This window comes from Schistocerca cancellata, chromosome 2, assembly GCF_023864275.1.
Source record: "Schistocerca cancellata isolate TAMUIC-IGC-003103 chromosome 2, iqSchCanc2.1, whole genome shotgun sequence".
Classification (NCBI taxonomy): domain Eukaryota; kingdom Metazoa; phylum Arthropoda; class Insecta; order Orthoptera; family Acrididae; genus Schistocerca; species Schistocerca cancellata.
This window is the reverse complement of record NC_064627.1, coordinates 148077535-148102781: the sequence shown is the minus strand read 5'-3', so window position 1 is coordinate 148102781 and position 25247 is coordinate 148077535. Positions and strand designations below refer to the sequence as shown.

Sequence of the window (25247 nt, the reverse complement as noted above, 5' to 3'; positions counted from 1 at the left end):
ACGAATTGCGACCTTCCTGACAGGAAATCACGAATCCAGTCGCACAACTGAGACGATAATACCCCATAGGCCCGCAGCTTGATTAGAAGTCGCTTGTGAGGAACGGTGTCAAAAGCTTTCCGGAAATCTAGAAATACGGAATCAACTTGAGATCCCCTGTCGATAGCGGCCATTACTTCGTGCGAATAAAGAGCTAGCTGCGTTGTACAAGAACGATGTTTTCTGAAACCATGCTGATTACGTATCAACAGATCGTTCCCTTCGAGGTGATTCATAATGTTTAAATACAGTATATGCTCCAAAACCATACTGCAAACCGACGATGTAGATGTAGAAAAACGATTCGGAGAAAAATTCGTATAGTCACAAATTCGTGTACAGTGGTAGGGGGAGAGTCATGAACAACAATCCTGACCGGTAGGGTGTGAGCGTTAAAGTGCAGGGGTCCTTAAAATCTCATTTTTTTACGTTTTTCTTTAATATCATGAAAACCGCAGCTTCTAGGGAAACTGTTTTCAGGCAGAACTTTGAACTACATTAAATACTCTACAGGAACGGTCCTATTCGTATTTTCTCTAGGACTAACTGTATCCGCATTTCACCGGATGGAAAAATCGCTGTCATTAGAAATACTGCATTAATAGTATAAATTTAATGATTAGTGTTAAATGAAGTAGATTAAGAACAAATATCCTATGTTTGTACCCAGCATAAGTATGACAGAACCGTATTATGAAACAAATTGTGGTCTGGGGTGTCATAAGTGTAGAGGGGGGGGGGAGGGGGAGGCGAGGGGAAAAACGCGAGGGGCGGTAGATTGCCATACTGTTGTCCAGCACTTCCTACCTTCATCAGTCTTCCAACTGAAGGCCAAGCAGGCGAGCCCCGAGTCCCTCTACCCCACTGCCTCACAAGAAGCAACTAAAGGGTGGCCGGCCGGAGTGGCCGAGCGGTTAAAGGCGCTACAGTGTGGAACCGCACGACCGCTACGGTCGCAGGTTCGAATCCTGCCTCGGGCATCGATGTGTGTGATGTCCTTAGGTTAGTTAGGTTTAAGTAGTTGTAAGTTCCAGGGGACTTATGACCACAGCAGTTGAGTCCCGTAGTGCTCAGAGCCATTTGAACCATTTGAACTAAAGGGTGTTTCACGAACTTATACCGAACCTCCACAGGGCGCCTCATGAATTACTGGTGTGGCAGTTCTTTTCTTGTTTCCCTTTGTGATAGTCTAAGAGTACGCCGCGTGTGGCGTCGTAGTACCTGATGTACTTCTATTTTTATATTTTGCAACGCTTTAGTAATGTAGATTGTTCGCAATTTGTTGAGACTGTATTTTACCGGTGATTTTTGTTAACTGTATGTCTATTGGAATAAAAATCCCCAACTCTTTCACGAACGTTGCCATTAGTGGCCTATGGCCTAGCTTACATGGTCGCTGCAGGTACCCCTCAATATCAGTGTACGTTTTGACGTAAAGCCATGTTCATATCTGGACGCTACATTGTACATCGTCACGTTTACATGTTTTGTGGCCAGTAACTTACATGCACCTCTGGTTGTAATGCGAGACTTACGTGTATGGTATGTTATCTATCTTAGAACAGTTTTGCAGTCTTGTGAAGTGTTCATTGCTATGTACGTACACAGCCTGTCAGCTGCCTTCGAACTGATTTGCTATTTTTTACATCTACATATACACTCCGCTAGCCACCAAGTGGTGGTAATAATATATGCTCTACATCCTCGGTGAAGATTGGATTTCGGAATTTAGAGAGCAGCCCTTTCTGTTTAGCGCGTCGTCTATCTGCAAGTGTGTCCCACTTCAAACTTTCTATGAGACTTGTAACGCTCTCGCGATGGCTAAATGTACCAGTAACGAATCTTGCCACTCTTCTTTGGACCTTCTCAATCTCTTGAATCAGACCTAACTGGTAAGGGTCCCATACAGATGAACAATACTCTAAGATTGGACGAACTAACGTATTGTAAGCTATTTTCGCCTTACCTGTTACTTGTGTAATCTGATCATTCCATTTGAGATAATTTCGAATAGTCACACCCAGACACTTGACTGATGTTACCGCTTCCAAAGACTGATCATTTATTTTGTACTCATACATTAATGGGGATTTTCGCCTTGTTATACGCAGTAGGTTACAGTTACTAATATTGAGAGATACCTGCCAGTCATTACACCACGCATTTATTTTCTGCAAATCCTCATTGATTTGTTCACAACTTTCGTGTGATACTACTTTCCTGTAGACTACAGCATCATTGGCAAACAGTCTAATGCCGCTGTCAATACCATCAACCAGATCGTAAAAAGCAGAGGACCTACTACGCTGCCCTGGGGCACAACTGAAGTTACACTTGTTTCTGTTTAACTTACCCCATTCAGGACGACATACTGCTCTCTGTCTGTTAAAAAACTTTCTATCCAACCGCTTAATGTCATTGGATAGACCGTAAGCGCGCACTTTTTGCAGCAAGCGACAGTGCGGAACTGAGTCGAACGCCTTTCGAAAGTCGAGAAATATGGCATCAACCTGGGAGCCAGTATCTAGAGTCTGTTGTATATCATGCACAAAGAGGGCCAGCTGTGTCTCGCATGACCGCTGTTTCCTAAAACCGTGCTGGTTTCTGCAAATGAGCTTCTCAGAGTCTAGAAAGGTCATTATGTCTGAACACAAAATATGTTCCATGATTCTACAACAAATCGATGTCAGTGAAATTGGCCGGTAATTATACGCCTCCGATTTTCTACCCTTTTTATAGATTGCTATGACCTGGGCCTTCTTCCAGTCCCGTGGAACTTCCCGCCGATTCAATGATTTCTGACAGATGACGGATAAGAATGGAGCTATATTTGTAGCATAGTCAAAATCTTACGGGGATACCGTAAGATACTTAGTCTTAATTGCTATGTATCGTAACATCCACTGTCTTTTTTCCTTCAAGATGATTTGAAAATGGGCAAGCCGTCCGAAACAAGTCATCAGTAAATAAATAAAACCCTCCCACGCAATTTAAGACGGTTCCTGTAACCACATAGAAACTGCATACCTGTTTCAACTCCAGCATGCTGGAGATATAGAAATAATTTACAGGTGTAAGTTCATGCGCTCTAAGTCGAATAACTGAAGCGGTGTTGAAGTTACGGCATTAAAGGATGCAGTTCGGTCAACTATAGTATGCTTCGTATCGGTCTGTGCTGTGCATTCCGGGTGTGCAGGTGAAAATGAGGACCTCTCGCCCCGCTTTCCCGTCGTGTCACTGCGTAATGTGAGTCTTCAGATCGTGACCGTCTTCCAAGACACATCGTCGCCGGTAGCTGCTGAGACTGCGGGCGCGGCACCCATAAAACACGCGCCCCGGGTGTCCTTATCTAGACGGCCGCTTTTAACAGAGCGCGAGTTAACGCACACAGCATCCTGCCTGAGCTTTCTCCGGCCTGTGCCATCCCCGTTTCCCCCTCCCTCCCCAGTCCCCTCTCCCCTCTCCCGCTCACCTCCTCACCCCCCCCCCCGCACTGCCCCTTGACCAAACCGCCTGGTGCAGCAGCTGCACAGGCCAGCGGCTCATCAGTCGGCTCGTGTCTGCGTGCCCGCGGAGGCTGTGTTCTTACACGCCGGCGTCCGTTTCTCTCGTGGAGCTCATCTGCGCGATCTGACCAACAGGTAGGCGGCACAGGCCTGAGCTTCTGCGCATGCGCTGTACTCGAGTGTCCGCTGTTCGATCCTAGCTGACAGGTGGTTATCGATGCTGGTGAACGGGACACAGCCACGCCAAGTTGAAAAGCAGAGTATCCGCCGAATTTTACGCGGGATGATTGCAGTGCTCCCTGTCATTTTTGTTATTGCGAATTGCCTAGTACAGTGACCGGCGGGGGGGACGCTTCACCCGCAGCCACCTTTCGCTTCTGATGGCGGTGAGCCAGTGTGTTCCTTACTTATTCGCTAAGCGTTTCGGCTTCCCTTTCGTCCTCGTAGCAGTCGCGACGAAAGAGACACGGTGTTAGGTTTCCGACGGTGTTCGAGAACATTCTATCGTTCAGTTACTAACTGTCGTCTGAAGACGGACGTGCAAAACTCGACATCGATAATATGTTTCCTATGTGTTCATACATAGTCACATTCCCGCCACAGCAATTTTTGAGGAGATAAACTTCACTTTAAAAGTTTCAACTTGATCTTCTTTGTCTTCAGAGAGGAACTCGTGTCGATCCGTACCTCATTATAGTGTATAGTTAATGAAAATGAAGGAGACGAAACTTCTTTCATCTGTTACAGTATCGTTATGCTTTCGCTGCACAATAATGCAATATATGTGTGGAATCTGTACAACCGTTGTTCTTAGACTGCTGTGCAGATTCTAGACTTGCCGGTAGCTTTCAAGAGGCAAGCTCGTCATTAATGGTTTAACATGATATACGCTCCTAATGAAATACTCTCAGATGACGTGTACCTCTGAACGTGCGTTTGGATTTAAAATTACAGTGTCTCTCCTATTTACTCATTAGAAAATAACTTATAATCGACGATGCCTTAGAGCTTCAAGTGAGAGACAGAATACAACTGAAAAATGCGAATATCAGTCGTGATAAGTTGATACAGTATATGAGTCTTATATCTGAAGACGTCATAAATATTTAAAAACTGTTGTGTTCGCTGGATGGTAGTGTAAGCAAGTCCTAAATGCGTTGTATGAGTTCACTCAGGCTACGGTTATACCTGATTCAAGAATTAAATCAGTTTCGTATTGACCAAATGAGTTGGATATTATTCTCTTATTAAACCTTGTGTTTTTATGCACGGAAGTAGTTTACCTTTGATTAACAGTCGAAAGAACAGCTCACATGCTAATTGTATGACACACATTGCGCCTTGAAATGTGCTTTGTCGTTTATTTCAGATGCAAGACCATGCCGAGCATAATGGTGGGAATCGTCGTTTGACAGTTGGTCTTAGCGATGCGTTCAGCGTGAGGACGGATCTTTTTCAGTACATCTAGCATCCCATGAACTGTTACACTCGATAAATAACGTGTTGATATTATTATTCTCCACAATGAACGAATCTCCTTACGCTGGGTTTATTTTTCTCTGAATGTTTATGATCTAGTAGTAAGCCGATTATTGTACATAGTCCTTACTCGATCTCTTCAGCAATAATTCCTTCGTTCCTAATTACTATATATTGTTCTCAGTCCATGAACTGTGATCATATTTACCCATGCCATTCACGTGATGTTTCCTGTTATTCTGCGATCTTGGTAGACCATATGTGTTTAGTTTTTCAAGTATGGCTAAAAGGGCTTGCGTATTTTTTTCGTAAAGACGTCAATTTGCTTCAATTCTCGATTTTGTTGAAGCGTTATTCGGACTATAGACGCAGATGTGAGGATGGTCATTGGCTGAAGTCGATATCTGGGGACAACATTTTGTCATCTTACACTGGAAACAAAGTTATATACCTCGTGGATCATGTTGTGTTCAAATGCGACCATTTCGCAGTTTGTGAAAATAATTTTTTAGTTAGATGTCAATATTTGCAGCTTCTTTGGAGTAGTTAATTCTGCGTGTACCAGAAATGTCTAGTGAAAGGGCTGACAGCGGGAAATTCTTAAGATTACAACTTTATAAAAAAAGTTGTAGGGAGGAGTATAATATGGAACTGCTGAATTATTATCAATTTCACGAACGGAATCAGAGAGAGGCCAGATAAAAATAAATAAAACAAGCTGGCGTAGTTTGCATTCATTCCATGATTATTACATTTTAAGATACGTCCTCAAGATATATTTTTCCCTACTCATAAGTGCGTAATACGAATTATTTGTGAATATTTCGTCCATAAGGAACTGCATTATGAATGCTGCGACTGTTGATAGATACAAATAAAACAGTTTCTGCGTCAGTCGCTTGTTTATGTTGTCACAATGCGTTTCGATGGTTCACATCTTCATCGTCAGGTGGAGAACTGTTTGTTTACATGGCTGGTATAGACGTGTTTTCACAGTGGCAGACCGAGGGTAGTGTAAGTTATTTTGCGTCTTTTTCTAATGATAAAAGTTGTTGATTTAGAAAAGGCTCTTTAGAGGTTAAAAAACATGAATTTCTGACAATGAATTGTACTTACAGGGTCAGGGGAGAGGACATACATTAGGCAACAGTATGCAGACCCTTTACAACTCTATTGTCCCTCAAAAGACACAAAATAACCTACACTGCCTTTGCTCTGCGACTGTTGAAAGACATCTGTACTCATCACCAACATTAGCTGTGGCACTAAATAGTTGTCCACCTGAAGATAATGGTGTGAGCCATCGAAACGAATAGTGGGAAAATAAACAACTGTTTTATTTGTATGAATTATCTGTAATGTGAATTCAAACGTAGGCAGCTCAGACAGTATTTGATGCGTAAATACTGCTTCTTAGTGTCCTTATTTCTCAGTATACCATTTTTCTACATCTACATCTACATCCACACTCCGCAAGCCACCTGACGGTGTGTGGTGGAGGGTACATTTCTCAACAGATTACTAATTTCCCGAAAGCAGTACTACAAATAAGAACAATCTACATAAATAGAAAAATTGTTCTGGAACTCAATTACTTGAAGCTATCAAAAACGTCCAGCTACCAATAAAGTGCAGATTAAAGAACACTCTACATAAATACAAATATTGCTCTGGAACTCAATCACTTGTAGCTATCAAAAACGTTCAGCTACCAGCAAGGTGCAGATTAAAGAAAGTGGGAAGGATTTACCAAAGGCCAAGTCCGTCCTCTCCATCATCGTACTGTTTCGCAGAAGCTGCTGACGTCAGATTATGTGAGTTCTATAGAAACGTCAACATCTGCTCTGTTAAGGTGCAACAACGTGATCAGTATAGGAGTCAATATTCATTCGTCTCATTTGACACTGGTTGGGTATAGCAGCCGTCAACTGTTGTAAATAAACTGTATTCACATATTTATGGCAGCTGCTGTATAAAAATTTGTAAATAGAAATTTTTTCAATCGTGTTTGCGTGTTCCATATCCCTAAAACTATGTAATTTCTTGTGTGCAATATTTATTCTGTAATTTGTTTTTATCACATGTACTACATTCAACGATGCGTTGTCACTAAGTGTCTGTGGAACGAGCAATAGAATGAACGTGCTATAATTAAGAGGCCTATTCGGAAATTAAGATCCGATCGGTCGCCAAATGGAAACCACTGTGGAAATCAAAAACGTTTTGTTTTCATCAGTTAGCTACACCTTCCAGCTACTTATCCACACAGTGCCAAAATGTTGTCTTCATGGCCAGCGCTTCGTGAGAGCAGAGATGAACATCAGAGGGAGCCAAGTCTGGGCTGTATGCTGGGCGATCAAAGATTTTCCATGGAAAACGCTACAGGAGCGTCTTCCTTGCCCCTGCAGTGTGCTGATTAGAATTATTGTCATGAAGAAGGAAACGCATGACAGTTACGTTACGAGGGCTGCATGACGTATGGCGAAATCTCTCACCAGGCCCTGATACCTGGCGGGAGACACTATTTTCCAGGCATCTTTACGTGCTGGCTGTGCTCTCAGAACCGAAAAGAGCGACGTGACGCGATCGACAAGCATACCACAGACGCTGTCCAACACATGTATGCAAAACCTCGTCGGACTTGCGCCGCGGTTTCCATTTCGCTCCCGATAGGACCTCACTTTCCGAATAGCCTTCGTATGTTCTCCACCTCCCAGAAAAGGAAAATTTATTGTTGTTAAAAGCGTTACGTGTAGGTCGAGTATGTTAATAACGCTTTCACCCGCATTGTTTGTCTGTAGACTAGTATTTAACATAATGGATTCATGGTAAGCTCTAGGCTACGGAGTAAACAAACATTTACTTCTTCCCTTTGCTTTGTAGGCCGTGTGTTTTAATGTCACTTTCTCCGTAGTTGCTTGTCTTTCGGCTGACGTTACAAACTATTATCTGGGTGCTTCCCACTCGCTTTCTCCGTTAGTGGTGGTGTGACGCAAAGAACATTAATTCTGGCCCAGGACTCAACGCGTGATTCCGCTTAGCAGCGGCCGCACCTGACGTGAACAGACCAAGTATACCGATGGCAATTTTATTCAGAGACATGCATAGGTGAATGATTTGGTATAAGATTCAATGGCTGTTAAACTTTCTACACTTTGTCTGCAGATAGAAAGACTGTCGATGTTGATCAGTATGTCAGTTACTGCAATTTCAACGCCATGGTAATTACGTGACCTATACATTATTTGATCAAAAATATCCGAACACCGCTCTGTTATTCGGGCGGAATAGACCACTAGAGGCGGACCAGCCAGTATAAAGGAAAGCGAGCAGAATGGTGTTGTCAGTAGACATTAGTAAGAGCCGAATGGGACGGCCAGGGGCCCTATTCTGTATCTTTCATACCGATCGGTGTAGTAGGTTTGTTATGGACGGCTATAGAGGCAGCATGGCTCAACATTTCTGTAAGGGACTTCCAACGACTTGTTGAGTCCATACCACGTCGAGTGCTCCACTACGTCGCGCAAAAGAAGGTCCAGTACTATATTAGGAGGTGTCCGATGACTTTTGTCACCTTGGTCTATAGTTGCGCCTTCCATTGCCGTTTATTGAGAATTTCTACAACACCCTGTACTAATAAACTCGGGAAGAATCGTGTGTAACTTTTCTTTGAGACTCACACTCACTTTTGCCTTAATCAAGAAGGGACGTCGAACATATGTGCAGAACTATAGACCTATATCTCTAACGTCGATCAGTTGTAGAATTTTGGAACACGTATTGTGTTCGAGTATAATGACTTTTCTGGAGACTAGAAATCTACTCTGTAGGAATCAGCATGGGTTTCGAAAAAGACGGTCATGTGATACCCAGCTCGCGCTATTCGTCCACGAGACTCAGAGGGCCATAGACACGGGTTCCCAGGTAGATGCCGTGTTTCTTGACTTCCGCAAGGCGTTCGATACAGTTCCCCACAGTCGTTTATTGAACAAAGTAAGAGCATATGGACTATCAGACCAATTGTGTGATTGGATTGAGGAGTTCCTAGATAACAGGACGCAGCATGTTATTCTCAATGGAGAGAAGTCTTCCGAAGTAAGAGTAATTTCAGGTGTGCCGCAGGGGAGTGTCATAGGACCGTTGCTATTCACAATATACATAAATGACCTGGTGGATGACATCGGAAGTTCACTGAGGCTTTTTGCAGATGATGCTGTGGTGTATCGAGAGGTTGTAACAATGGAAAATTGTACTGAAATGCAGGAGGATCTGCAGCGAATTGACGCATGGTGCAGGGAATGGCAACTGAATCTCAATGTAGACAAGTGTAATGTGCTGCGAATACACAGAAAGATAGATCCTTTATCATTTAGCTACAAAATAGCAGGTCAGCAACTGGAAGCAGTTAATACCATAAATTATCTGGGAGTACGCATTAGGAGTGATTTAAAATGGAATGATCATATAATGTTGATTGTCGGTAAAGCAGATGCCAGACTGAGATTCATTGGAAGAATCCTAAGGAAATGCAATCCGAAAACAAAGGAAGTAGATTACAGTACGCTTGTTCGCCCACTGCTTGAATACTGCTCAGCAGTGTGGGATCCGTACCAGATAGGGTTGATACAAGACATAGAGAAGATCCAACGGAGAGCAGCGCGCTTCGTTACAGGATCATTTAGCAACGCGAAAGCGTTACGGAGATGATAGATAAACTCCAGTGGAAGACTTTGCAGGAGAGACGCTCAGTAGCTCGGTACGGGCTTTTGTCAAAGTTTCGAGAACATACCTTCGCCGAAGAGTCAAGCAGTATATTGCTCCCTCCTACGTATATCTCGCGAAAAGACCATGAGGATAAAATCAGAGAGATTAGAGCCCACACAGAGGCATACCGACAATCCTTCTTTCCACGAACAGTACGAGACTGGAATAGAAGGGAGAACCGATAGAGGTACTGAAGGTACCCTCCGCCACACACTGTCAGGTGGCTTGCGGAGTATGGAAAAAAAAAATCCTACTAGATAAAAGTCGGAGCCTGATTAACAAGAATTGTTAGAACGAAGTTTCTGGAAGCGGCTTCTTTCATGCGTGATACACAGTTGTTTGAAATTGTTCCAACAAATCGTTGGCATCTGCCTTCAGCCATATATCGCTTTATACATTGGACGAGACTGAATAGCGTAGCCCACCTTTACCGAGAAACGAAAGCTCTGTTAGACTTGTTTGCGATGTGCACCGCACACAAAGCGACATTGAAGACTTATTCCAAGACAGTATTAAACGAGATTTTATCATCTCTCCTCATTACAGCAGCAACTGGATTCAATTGAAACTGAAGCTCTCTCTCCGACAAGAAATATAGTTGCTATGGTGTGAAATATGGGATGAAAAGAGTATACTATACTCACTGAAGTGAATCACTGTCATTTTTAGTGAATATGATTATCATCTGCAGTACAGGAAACATGCCTTATAAAATAAATGACACCGTTGCTTTTCTGTATTTATTTTCGTGTGAGGTAATCGAAAAGAATATACTCAGGAGGCATTGTTGGCTGAGAGAACCCAACGCGCAACGTCAGCAGCCTAATTGGGAAGTTCTTCTCTTTCGTTGACAAGAATGACATCTTTCTATTGCGACGCGTGAAAATTGTGTCACAGTTGTGACTGTCTCGTGTAAATAGTGTAACTGACTTGCGTGTAGTATAATATTCCGTTTGCCTTGTAGCAGTTATTGTTGTTATTGGTTTTCTGGTTGTTATTGTTGATTATGATGATGATGATGATGATGATGATGATGATGATCGTGATCATGATGATTATGTTAGTGATGTTGTTGTGGTCTTCAGTCCTGAGACTGGTTTAATGCAGCTCTCCATGCTACTCTATCCTGTACAAACTTCTTCATCTCACAGTACCTACTGCAACCTACATCCTTCAGAATCTGCTTGTTGTATTCATCTCTTGGTCTCTCTCTACGATTTTTACCCTCTACACTTCCCTCCAATACTAAATTGGTGATCCATTGATGCCTCAGAATATGTCCTACCAACCGATCCCTTCTTCTAGTCAAGTTGTGCCACAAACTTCTCCTCAATCCTATTCAATACCTCCTTATTAGTTATATGATCTACCCATCTAATCTTCAGCATTCTTCTGTACCACCACATCTCGAAAGCTTCTATTCGCTTCTTGTCCAAACTAGTTATCGTCCATGTTTCACTTCCATACATGGCTACGCTCCATACGAATACTTTCAGAAACGACTTCCTGACACTTACATCTATACACGCTGTTAACAAAGTTCCATTCTTCAGAAACGCTTACCTTACCATTGCCAGTCTACATTTTATATCATCTCTACTTCGATCATCATCAGTTATTTTGCTCCCCAAATAGCAAAACTCCTTTACTACTTTAAGTGTCTCATTTCCTAATCTAGTACCCTCAGCATCACCCGACATAATTCGACTATATTCCATTTTTGCTTTTGTTGATGTTCATCTTATATCCTCCTTTCAAGACCCTGTCCATTCCGTTTAACTGCTCTTCTAAGTCCTTTGCTGTATCTGACAGAATTACAATGTCATCGGCGAACCTCAAAGTTTTTATTTCTTCTCCATGGATTTTAATACCTACTCCGAATTTTTCTTTTGTTTCCTTCACTGCTTGCTCAATATACAGACTGAATAACATCGGGGAGAGGCTAAATCCCTGTCTCATTCCCTTCCCAACCACTGCTTCCCTTTCATGTCCCTCGACTCTTATAACTGCCATCTGGTTTCTGTAAAAAGTGTAAATAGCCTTTCGCTCCCTGTATTGTACCCCTGCCACCTTTAGAATTTGAAAGAGAGTATTCCAGTCGACATTGTCAAAAGCTTTCTCTAAGTCTACAAATGCTAGGAACGTAGGTTTGGCCGGCCGCGGTGGTCTAGCGGTTCTAGGCGCTCAGTCCGGAACCGCGCGACTGCTACGGTCGCAGGTTCGAATCCTGCCTCGGGCATGGATGTGTGTGATGTCCTTAGGTTAGTTAGGTTTAAGTAGTTCTAAGTTCTATGGGACTAATGACCACAGATGTTAAGTCCGATAGTGCTCAGAGCCATTTGAACCATTTTGAACGTAGGTTTGCCTTTCCTTAATCTTTCTTCTAAGATAAGTCGTAAGGTCAGTATTGCCTCACGTGTTCCAATATTTCTACGGAATCCAAACTGATCTTCTACCAGTTTTTTCATTCGTCTGTAAAGAATTCGCGTTAGCATTATGCATCCGTGACTTACTAAACTGATTATTCGGCAATTTTCACATCTCTCAGCACGTGCTTTCTTTGGGATTGGAATTATTATATTCTTCTTGAAGTCTGAGGGTATTTCGCCTGTCTCATACAACTTGCTCACCAGATGGTAGAGTTTTGTCAGGAGTGGCTCTCCCAAGGCCGTCAGTAGTTCTAATGGAATGTTGTCTACTCCGGGGGCCTTGTTTCGACTTAGGTCTTTCAGTGCTCTGTCAAACTCTTCACGCAGTATCGTATCTCCAATTTCATCTTCATCTACAACCTCTTCCATTTCCATAATATTGTCCTCAAGTACATCGCCCTTGTATAGACCCTCTATATACTCCTTCCACCTTTCTGTTTTCCCTTCTTTGGTTAGAATTGGGTTTCCATCTGAGCTCTTGATATTCATACAAGTGGTTCTCTTTTCTCCGAAGGTCTCCTTAATTTTCCTGTAGGCAGTATCTATCTTACCCCTAGTGAGATAAGCCTCTACATCCTTACATTTGTCCTCTAGCCATTTCTGCTTAGCTATTTTGCACTTCTTGTCGATCTCATTTTTGAGACGTTTGTATTCCTTTTTTCCTGCTTCATTTACTGCATTTTTATATTTTCTCCCTTCCTCAATTAAATTCAATATTTCTTCTGTTACCCAAGGAGTTCTACTAGCCCTCGTCTTTTTACCTACTTGATCCTCTGCTGTCTTCACTACTTCATCCCTCAGAGCTACCCATTCTTCTTCTACTGTGCGTCTTTCTCCCACTGCTGTCAATTGTTCCCTTATGCTCTCCCTGAAACTCTGTACAACCACTAGTTTAGTCATTTTATCCAGATCCCATATCCTTAAATTCCCACATTTTTGCAGTTTCTTCACTTTTAATCTACAATTCATAACCAATAGATTGTGGTCAGAATCCACATCTGCCCCTGGAAATGTCTTACAATTTAAAACCTGATTCCTAAATCTCTGTCTAACCATTATATAATCTATCTGAAACCTGTCAGTATCTCCAGGCTTCTTCCATGTATACAGCCTTCTTTTATGATTCTTGAACCAAGTGTTAGCTACGATTAAGTTGTGCTCTATGCAAAATTCTACCAGGCGGGTTCCTCTTTCACTTCTTAGCCCCAATCCATATTCACCTACTACGTTTCCTTCTCTCCCTTTTCCTACTAGCGAATTCCAGTCACCCATGACTATTAAATTTTCGTCCCCCTTCACTACCTGAATAATTTCTTTTATCTCATCATACATTTAATCAATTTCTTCATCATCTGAAAAGCCAATTGGCATATAAACTTGTACTACTGTAGCAGGCGTGGGCTTCGTGTCTATCTTGGCCACAATAATGCGTTCACTATGCTGCTTGTAGTAGCTTATCCGCACTCCTATTTTTATTCATCATTAAACCTACTCCTGCATTACCCCTATTTGATTTTGTATTTATAACCCTGTATTCACCTGACCAAAAGTCTTATTTCTCCTGCCACCGAACTTCACTAATTCCCACTGTATCTAACTTTAACCTATCCATTTCCCTTTTTAAATTTTCTAAACTACCTGCTCGATTAAGGGATCTGACATTCCACGCTCCGATCCGTAGAATGCCAGTTTTCTGTGAGGTAATCGAAAAAGAAATACTCATGAGGTATTGTTGGCTGGGACAAACCAAAGAGCAAGGTCAGCAGCCTAAATGGGAAGTCCTTTTTCGCTGACTAGAATGACACCTTTCTGTCGCGACGCGTGAAAATCGTGTCACAGTTGTGACTGTCTCGACTAAATAGTGTAACTGACTTGCATGTAGTGTGATGTTCCGTTTATCTTGTAGCAGTTATTGTTGTTATTGGTTTTCTTGTTGTTATTGTTGATTACGATGGCGATGATCGTGATCATGATGATGATTATGTTAGTGATAAGAGCATAAAAGCCAGTGCTGACACATAGTCTATTCCTGTCGAATGAGCCGGCCAGAGTGGCCGTGCGGTTCTAGGCGCTACAGTCTGGAACCGAGTGACTGCTACGGTCGCAGGTTCGAATCCTGCCTCGGGCATGGATGTGTGTGATGTCCTTTCGTTAGTTAGGTTTAATTAGTTCTAAGTTCTAGGCGACTCATGACTTCAGAAGTTAAGTCGCATAGTGCTCACAAGGGAACCTCCCCATCGCACCCCCCTCAGATTTAGTTATAAGTTGGCACAGTGGATAGGCCTTGAAAAACTGAACACAGATCAATCGAGAAAACAGGAAGAAGTTATGTGGAACTATGAAAAAAATAACAAAATATATAAACTGAGTAGTCCATGCGCAAACTAGGCAACATTAAGGAGACTGTAAGCTGAGGAGCGCCGTGGTCCCGTGGTTAGCGTGAGCAGCTGAGGAACGGGAGGTCCTTGGTTTAAGTCTTCCCTCGAGTGAAAAGTTTACTTTCTTTATTTTCGCAAAGTTATGATCTGTCCCTTCGTTCATTGACGTCTCTGTGAACTGTAATAAGTTTAGTGTCTGTGTTTTGCGACCGCACCGCAAAACCGTGCGATTAGTAGACGAAAGGACGTGCCTCTCCAAGGGAACCGAAAACATTTGATCGCAAGGTCATAGGTCAACGGATTCCTCCACAGGAAAACACGTCTGATATATTGTATACGACACTGGTGAGGGCATGTGCGTCACACGACAGGAATATGTTGTCGACGCACCTAACTTGTACACTTGGCGAATGGGTAAAAAGATTTTTCTACCTTGCCCGATTTACGTTTTCTTGTGGATGTGATAATCACTCCCAAAAAAGTGATGAGAACATAAGAAGAGTTTGTCACATAAACTGCAGCAAACGAATGCAACAGTTTCACAGTCGCACAGTTTTCCCTGTGCTCTGTCAAAACATATATTTTTAACGTTTTCCAATTTTTCCGTGTGTAGACCGTCAAATCCTGCATATGTCCAAGCAAATCTGAACATGTCCTGGAATTTTGGAGAGCGAAGTTGATTATGTGTGAGTGGCTGAACTTTGATAATTGCTTGAAAATAAAAAAATTAAACTCTTCACTCGAGGGAAGACTTGAACCAAGGACGTCTCGTTCCGCAGCTGCTCACGCTAACCATGGGACCACGGCGCTCCTGAGCTGGCATTCTCCTTGATGTTGCTTATCTTGCGCATGGACTACTCAGTTTTTATATTTTGTTTATTTTTTTCATAGTTCCACACAACTTCTTCCTGCTTTCTCGACTGATCTGTGTTCAGTTTTTCAATGCCTATCCACTGTGCCAACTTATAACTTAATCTGAGGGGGGTGCGATGGAGAGGTTCCCTTGTCAGAGCCATTTGAACCAACCTGTCGAATGGCACCAGTCGAGCCACCTAGGTTAACGTCCCCGTCCTATTGGCGGATCAGCATTTACACTAACATGCCCTCACTTCATGAGACACTGCGGATAGGTTTTGTATTGCATCCGAATATTGGCGAAAAGTACGGTGATAAGTGACTGGTAGTCATCATTTCTCTTCCATTTGCCGGACAAATATGAGTGCTGAGTAGTTCTTCCAACACCTGGATCTTAACCGGCAACTTCTGTATCAAGCTCTACTGTACACTCGTTCATTAGTACCCTCAGGTATGGAGACGTTTTCTCTGGGAAGTGGCAGGAACAAATAGCCTTTTATGCACTGTCCAGTCACGTTAATATGATCACCTCCCAAAATTGAATAACCAAGTTCCGCAGTGCGGACCGCTGCGAGCCGGCCGCTGTGGCCGAGCGGTTCTAGGCGCTTCAGTGTGGCGCCGCGCGACCGCTACGGTCGCAGGTTCGAATCCTGCCTCGGGCATGGATGTGTGTGATGTCCTTCGGTTAGTTAGGTTTAAGTAGTTCTAAGTTCTAGAGGACTGATGGACTTAGATGTCAAGTCTCATAGTGCTCAGAGACATTTGAATCTGGACCACTGCGAGACGAGCATGAAGATTGTCAGTGAGGCTCCGGAAGGTATCGACAAGGATATGGAGCCATGCCGACACCAGTGACGTGGCCAGCTGTGCTAGGTTTCTCGGTCAAGGATCCACAATGCGAATAGCCCCATCAAGGTGTTCCCACAGAGTCTCCACTGCGGAGTTGGGTGGCCGGGGGAGTACGGTAATCTCATACACTGCACTCATACACTGCGAGCTGTGTGACACGTCACATTGTCTGGCTGTTAGATGCCTTCGTGCCGAGCATAAACATTCTGCATGTAGGACTGGACGTGGTCCACAAGGATGGATGCATACTTGTGCTGACCGATGGTGCCTTGCACAATGACTAGATCGCCCGTGGAAAGCCACAAAGCATTCCCCACATCATAATTCTCCCTTCTCTGGCCTGAACCCCTCTGATGATTATTGCCCGATGGAGCATAAAACACAATGCATTCGAAAAGGCCACCTGTTGCAACTCTGTCGTCGTCCTGTTGCGGTATTGGCATGCAAATTCTCGCCCTCGTTGCCGATAAGAGCAGCCGGCATGGGTGCATGAAGATGGCCTCTTCTACGGAGGCGCATGCGCAGAAACGTTCGCTGAACGGTCCTTGAGGAGAGACAGTTGGTAGCACCTTGGTTCACCTGGGCGGCCAGTTGCTCGACATTTGCACGTCTATTCCCCCGTACACGTCTCCACAGCCTTCGCTCACCTCTGTCATATACGGCCTGTAATACCACACTTACGTCGGCACCAGTTTTGGATAGCTCCATTTTATCATCAATGGTACACTTGAAACACGCGGCACGCGAACGGTTTGCAAACTTGCCGTTTGCCGTGCGGGATTAGTCGAGCGGTCTCCAATAATTTCGAAACTAAAATTTGTCCTCTGAAAGAAGTTCTTGCAGAAGAAAAGTCGAGCTTCCCCTTTTCTCCCGTGTGCTCATGCGTTTTCCTTTTATATTCTTCACTGCTACGACATGTACTGCAGCGGCAGCAGAGAAATTAAGAACTCCCGAATTCCTAATGACGTTCGACGCCGTGATAACAATAGCGATGCGCGCCTTAATGATACATTTTGACACGCACGATTTTGCCCAAACGCTGTTACGCGCTCTATAAGGGTCCTGTGACAGCACTACTGTTCAGTGTGAAACCAATCGCTTCAGCGCCGTACAGCAGGATGCATGGCCTTACCGTGCGAAAACCTGATACAGTCCATGTTCTCGTGCAGCCCGTACGCAGTTCAAATGGTTCAAATGGCTCTGAGCACTATGGGATTTAACATCTATGGTCATCAGTCCCCTAGAACTTAGAACTACTTAAACCTAACTAACCTAAGGACAGCACACAACACCCAGCCATCACGAGGCAGAGAAAATCCCTGACCCCGCCGGGAATCGAACCCGGGAACCCGGGCGTGGGAAGCGAGAACGCTACCGCACGACCACGAGATGCGGGCCCCGTACGCAGTCTTCCTCGCCCGAAGATGACGAGCAGCGAACTCGTTGAATCGTTGCTTCGACACGACTCATTCGCTCGCTGGATACAAAGAGACGACTTCATCCACCCTCCTTTTTCTCCTGTAAATCTGCGATTACGCCGGCCATATTTTACTGCAATGTATGGCCACAATATTGTTGCCGTCACTTTTACTGCAGTGTATGGCCGCAGTAGTGTAGACGCCATATTTTACTGCAACGTATGGTCGCAATAGTGCAGACGTCAACATTGGTGTAGTGTAGTTGCAACACACGCCAATATCGTGATATGGCCCGGAGGCACTGACTGCTGCAGAAGTAGCAGACGAGGTATGGCCGAGGTGGTCCAGGCATTGTGCACAAAGGGTGGAGAATATTTGGCAGAGAATATCTGGTATGGCCAGGCCATATGAATCTCTGACCTTGTCTGTAATTGATTCCCCCTCACTCTCAACCGTGCTTCTTCATTTTCGCGCCCAAAGCACTGCAGTGCCAAATCACATAATTTGAGCAGCGAAACAATATTAGGTGGTGAAAGGCGCTGCAGTCATGGACTGTGCGGCTGGTCCCGGCGGAGGTTCGAGTCCTCCCTCGGGCATGGGTGTGTGTGTTTGTCCTTAGGATACTTTAGGTTACGTAGTGTGTAAGCTTAGGGACTGATGACCTTAGCAGTCCCATAAGATTTCACACATTTGAACATTTTTGAAGCTTGCCGTTTCGGAAATGCTTTCATCCTTGGGTCGAAAGCCAATGATCAGCCCTTTTGGACCCAATTCGCTGTTTCCGCGTCCCTTTCGACATGTTTTATACACTCTCCTCTGCTAGTGGTCCCACCTGTCGTCTGTGAGTGGTTCTTGCCGACTGACGTCGAACGTAGTCAGCGCTCACATTAATGTGACTGGACTTTCTAGTTGTGTCATACGCGTGGTTTTTTTTTTTTTCATTCATCCTCAGCCTCAAGTGGGAGAGTGGTTCTAAGCACTATGGGACTTAACATCTGAGATCATCAGTCCCCTAGACGTAGAACTACTTAAACCTAACTAACCTAAGGACATCATAAACATCCATCCTATAACGATATGTTTACGTAATGTGTATACATAAACATACAGTTATAAATGTCCCCGTTCGTAGTCTCTAATTATAACAATATGTTACTTTTGTGCTGTAACATATAGCTATAATCAGCGGTGGAAACATATTTGCGAACGCCGACCGTGTGCGGCTGTTTCTTGTTGGATCGTCTGATCAGTCGAAAGTTGCATTGCAGAGGAGAGTAAATGCCTATTCAAAATATAATTATTTTGGATAGCTCAACATGAATTTCCTAAGGGACCGTAGTTTATCATGCATTTACCAGTAGAATATGGCGCGGAGAAAATATTTCGCCGCATGCAACTTCCGTCCGAACTCGACGAAAGAATTCGTGACTGTGAACTCTCTATTTGGCAGAAACATATAGAAAATTAAATAATTTCATGAAGAAGTGCGACATAGATTCTATAGTAAATGAATAGTCCATACACCAGTTCCATTTAACTCTAAATTTATGGCAAGTAATAGACAAACTTACACTGCAATGACGGATTTAACATGGATGCCGTTTTGACTGGCACTTCTCTTAATGAAAACAATTCCTCTGACGTTTTCACATACACGTCGCACAATAAATCTACTGCTAGGCACTTTTAGTATTACACATTTACTTTACACTAGAACAATAGTAATTTTAACAATAATAATACGGCGGCAAGACATGCGCGTCCGACACAAGTTACAGGAGACAAGAGAAGAATGAGTAACTGTTCATCGAGAATATCTCGTACCTCAAAAAAAAAAAATGTGTAAAAGTGTTCTTCTTCTGTCCGTTTTTCGCGCCGCGGTTTTCAAAGTCAATAACTCATTGCATCTCTGACGGCGCTTCGACAATAAACAAGTTACGTCACAGGTCGTTCACCTTTTACATTCTCGCAACATTATTTGCTAACTGTAGCTGTTGCCGAGCGACTGCTCGATTAGTGAATGATTTAAAATGATAAGACAATCACATAATGTTACAATCCCCGAGGCAGGATTCGAACCTGCGACCGTAGCAGCGCGTGGTTCCGGACTGAAGCGCCTAGAACCGCTCGGCGACAGCGGCCGGCTATCAAGTGGGAGAACAGCTAATGAATACAATATATGATAAATAATAATAACAATGCGAATCGCATCTCGATATCTCTCTGTTTAAATGTTACCGGTTTTGCTGGTTCACTCCAGCATCATCAAGTCTCTACGTTATTATCATTATTTGTCATACCACTGATTATGGCCCGTAAACGCTTTATCGTAGAAAAGAATAAAAGGTATTTAAATAACAGGTGACAGTTGAAGCCTGTGTCAGTCGATAGTAAACGGATCTACGACGCGCTTTGCGGTTAGTGACGCTGAGACTTCTGTAAGTGAGTTACACATGTCGTCGCCAAGACCATTGCCGAATGAGAGTACCGCATTGTCACAAGACAGTGCAAGTTCCCGATTTCCTTCACTGTTGTGTTGCGGTACGAGTAACAGGTGCGAGCAACTGGAAATATACTCCAGAGATGAAGTACGCAGGATAGTACGAGTCTTGCGAGAAAAAACTTAAAAGCTGCACACTGATATTCGGTGAAATTCTGGCAGTAAATGGACGAAATGCAGTTTCGCGTCCAGCCGCAGTGAAATGGTGTCAATAATTCGACACAATTTCTGCTCTGTCGTGGGTGAAAGAAGCCTTTTGACATCGAGCGTGGATGACAATGTCCAGGTAATCGGGGAACTTAGTAGAACGTTCTTACCGTTGTTTTACAGACTGTGTTGAAACATAGTGTCACGTTTCCGTGACTGTGTTGAAAAATAGTGTCACGTTTCCGTGACTTAGATATGTAGTGCAGCATTCAATACACGTTGTTTCGCTTGCCTTAATAACGTGTAACTTACTTACTGAAGCCCCTCACATAACCAAACTGCGCCAGCTTGCGTGGTCGGTGTTTATATCCTTTGTGATAAATAGTTCCTTTTTTTCTTCTCTGTTTTGGCAGCGCTCCAAGTCGTTTTTTTTTCTGTCTGATGTTTCGCCTCGTGCTGCTGGAGATAACTGGTTGAGTCTCCAACGTCAAATGTGTCAAAAGAAGGCAAATTAACTGCCAACTCAGCTAGCGTGGCAGCAGAACTGTCGTTGGTAACCACGCAACGGTCGTCTTCATGTGACGTAATCGGGAAAGCACAGAAGATTGCTGAGTCCGTTCGTTTGGCGAGAGAGAGCACATTCGACAAAAGTTTCGGAGCTGTCAGTTTTAGTTAGCTGTTCGCTTATAATCTTATTTAAGTGCTGTCAGTTCACCGTTAAAAATGTTTCCATGTTTTTATTTCCGTGGCCACTGTATACATTATGAGGTAGTGATGACTGGCCATTGACAGAACTTCATTGTTGGTGGTCCTCTGGCCCTAGTGCATGAACTGCGTATTTCCCGAACAACAAATGAAGTACAGACATGGAAAACCATGCTAGTCCCAAAAACACTTTTCTTGTAGTGGCCATTTTCGCAGCAGCTGTATATCAATTGCAGTTGTCTCAAAGAAAATGCCTTTTGCATCCGGCACATCGAAATTTTTATTTTCATTTGTGCACCCAGACGCGTTTCGCCTTTTGCACAAGGCATCTTCAGTGGGTGTCCTGAAATACAGGGTGGCGCAGGGGAACGGGAAATTTTGAACTTTACAGTTGGCAGCACTGTAGCGCCGGCAGATGTTCGAAACTTTGCACAATTGATGTGAACGCATTGCCATTTAGTAATCATGGAGAACTGGACTGGTGCGGAACGTGCAGTAGCTGTGAGAGCGTTTTACAAAAATGGTGATAGTGCGACTGCCGCGCAGAGAACATTTCGACAGCATTACCAGCTTGGGCGTCATGGACGTGTCCCATCTGCGCATGCGGTTACAACGTGGGTGCATAATTTTGAAGAAACAGGATCTGCCTTGAAAAACAAACCTCCAGGTGACATTCCAACGGTACGTACCCCAGAGAACATTGCAGCTGCTAGAGCTGCCATCGAGAGAAGTACTCGCCGCTCCGTTCGACGGCATGCATCTTCGCTAGGTATTAAACGACGAAGCTGACAAAGAATACTGCACGAATTAGACTTCCATCCCTATAAGTTGCAGATTGTGCAACACTTACATGAACGAGACCCAGCGTCATGTATGGAGTTTAGTAGCCAGATATTGGCTAAAATCAACGAGGACGCGAATTTCCTTGGTAACTTATGGAAATCAGACGAAGCCCATTTCCACCTGAACGGATTCGTGAACAAACAGAATTTTCGTTATTGGGCACAGGACAATCCTTGTGAGTTTCACCAGCGACCACTACATAGCGCCAAGGTCACAATATGGTGTGCTGTATCATGTCACGGTGTTATCGGCCCTTATTTTTTTGAACGTGAGGATGGTAGTGCAGTGACAGTAACATCCGCTCGATATGTTGAAATGCTTCAAACATTCTTTATACCGAGACTGTACGAGCTTCATCTTAACGTCGAAAACATGTGGTTTCAGCAGGACGGAGCCACGTCACACACTGCTCGACAATCGATGGCAGCCGTTCGTCAATTGTTTGGAAGACGCATTATTTCACGTAACGGTGACATTGCATGACCTGCGAGATCCCCTGCTCTTAGTGTGTGCGACTTCTTCCTGTGGGGATATCTTAAAGGCAAGGTCACGTCCCGCAACAATCCATGAACTGAAGGAGAACATTGAAAACGAAATCACTGCCATTCCCCAAGATTTGCTACACCGCGCATTCCAGAGTTTCCATAACAGGCTGTTAGAGTGTGAACGCCGAATGGGAGCACATCTTTCCGATGTCATCTTTAAAAAGTAAAGAGACACTTTTGGACATTTTGATTGTAAAGACATACTGAATAATGGCATACTGAATACATTCACTTTCGTTAATAAATTACTAGTTTTATTAATTTATTCATGGAAATCACGTTACTTCGAAATTTCCCGTTTCCTTTTTACACATAGGTTATGGTTTCACATCTATGTTATAGATGTTTTTTTTTTTTACGAAATGGAAAGGTACTGACAGGTAACTTCTAATTCATTGCATCTAAGCAAACTGCTTTTCCTCATCTGGCAACCAGGTGGACATCTTACAGTTCACTGTTTTCGTTACACATCACTGCAACTGCCATCTTTTTAATACAGAGATTTATTTGTTTTTCTAAGTGTTACCAACTGTTTTGTGAATGTTTTTATGTATGTGTGTGTATGTGTGTGTGTGTGTGTGTGTGTGTGTGTGTGTGTGTGTGTGTGTGTATTAGAGAGGGAGAGAAATTTCTCCTTTTTTTATTCTTAAAAATAATTATTATTATTTTGTTTTTAAATAAAAAAAGGTCAGAAGAAGGAGAAATCTCTCTAATACACACACACACACACACATACATACATTCACAAAACAGTTCGTAACACTTAGAAAAACAAATGAATCTCTGTATTAAAAAGATGGCGCCTGCAGTGATGTGTAACGAAAACAGTGAACTCTTAAGATGTCCACCTGGTTGCCAGATGAGGAAAAGCAGTTTGCTTAGATGCAGTGAATTAGAAGTTACCTGTAAGTACCTTTCCATTTCGTAAAAAAAAACATCTATAACATAGATGTGAAACCATAACCTATGTGTAAAAAGGACAAATCATGTAATATTTCAGGACACCCACTGAAGATGCCTTGTAAAAAAGGCGAAACGCGTCTGGGTGCACAAATAAAAATAAAAATTTCGATGTGCAGCATGAAAAAGGCATTTTCTTTGAAAGAACTGCAATTTAAGTCCCAAAAATGTCGAAAGTCATTTTATTGGCCAGTAGCACGATTAATCCAGAAAGTTGGCAGGCACAGTGTGCGGCAAAGACACCTCCCATATTTCAAAAAGTAATTTCAAGCAAACAAACAAAGATTCAGAGAAAATGCTTTTATTTGTGGACTACGAATACTACGTCATTTTACATTAGCTAGTTTTTAAAGTTATATCCGGTAAATGGCGTCCTCCATTGTTAACAACTTGACAGGGCCTTTCCCAAAAGCTGACCATAGCTCTTCGTGCCATTTCCGATAGAATGGCAGCAACTTCCTGGGTGATTGCCTCCTTTAGTGCTTACAGGGTTGTGAGGCGGTTATTGTACACTCAAGTCTTCAAGTGTCCGCAAAGAAAAAATTGCCAGATGATAAATCGGGTGAGTTTGGGGGCGATGCGGTTTGTCCTCGCGAAGAGCGAAGACGTCTAAGAAACAACTATCTCAAAACTTCTAGATAATGCCGATAAGTGTGAGCTGTGGCTCCGTCTTGTTTGATCCAAACAGCTCCCTCTACATGTCCCCAGCAAAGTGGTTCTACTGAAGTCGGAGGAAGGTCTCTGTCATGTGACAGTGAAGTTAATGAGGGTTTTCTGCTGTCCAGTAGCTGAAATTTTATTTACAGTACCTGAGAAGAAATCAAACCAACGCCTGCTGAATGCTCTGAAGAATTGTGTGACAAACAGCTCTGCGAGTTTCAAAATCTCTGTCGTTTAATTCTTGGGTAACCATCATTTAGTATGGGAGTATTTGAAATCTCTCTGCAGCATTCTTCTTTCAGTCCTGTTAGGCAATTGCAAGGCAGCTGCATGTTTAAATACTGAGCGCTTTGGAGATTGCTGGATGGTGCTCACACACGCGTCACAATTTTGGCCTTGTTACAGTCGAAGGCCGTCCAGTAGATTTTGTTTTCAGTGCAGAACCTGATCCTCTAAAGTCTGACAACCAAACTCGGGTAGTTTCTCTATCAGGAATAGAACCTTGGCGGTCAAGTTCGAATCGAATGCGAAATGCTCTCTGACAAGGTAACCTCCCCATCGCACCCCCCTCAGATTTAGTTATAAGTTGACACAGTGGATAGGCCTTGAAAATCTGAACACAGATCAATCGAGAAAACAGGAAGAAGTAGTGTGGAACTATGAAAAAAATAAGCAAAATATACAAACTGAGTAGTCCATGCGCAAGATAAGCAACATCAAGGATAATGTGAGCTCAGGAGCGCCGTGGTCCCGTGGTTAGCGTGAGCAGCTGCGGAACGAGAGGTCATTGGTTCCCACGAGGGAAAAGTTTACTTTCTTTAATTTCGCCAAGTTATGATCTGTCCGTTCGTTCATTGACATCTCTGTTCACTGTAATAAGTTTAGTGTCTGTGTTTTGCGACCGCACCCCAAAACCGTGCGATTAGTAGACGAAAGGACGTGTATTTCGATGTTTGTTTAGGTGTAGCGTCCCCATACTACGGCGCAGTTACCTCACATCGGATGGACGGACGGACGGACAGATAATAATTGTCTGAAAATAAAAAATTAAAATTTTCACTCATCTTCGTTTTCACATTTGTTGATTGGTTGATTTGGGGAAGGGGACCAAACAGCGAGTTCATCGGTCCCATCTGATTAGTGAAGGATGGCGAAGGAAGTCGGCCATGC

At 43.3% G+C, this 25247-nt stretch overlaps 1 protein-coding gene across 10 annotated transcripts in view; it reads left to right on the top strand.

The window, feature by feature from the left end:
- The window catches only part of LOC126161441 (prolyl 4-hydroxylase subunit alpha-1), an 806800-nt gene that overhangs the window by 602271 nt on the left and 179282 nt on the right, over positions 1 to 25247 (top strand). The window contains exon 1 of one of the 10 annotated variants that reach the window (XM_049917253.1): positions 3549 to 3680. The exons of 6 other annotated variants lie outside the window; for them this stretch is intronic. The gene's annotated coding sequence lies outside the window, so the exon portion shown is untranslated. Of the gene's footprint in view, positions 1 to 3548; positions 3681 to 25247 lie in introns of those variants that run through there. 3 more of the 10 variants (XM_049917249.1, XM_049917256.1, XM_049917250.1) reach the window with 3 other exon arrangements.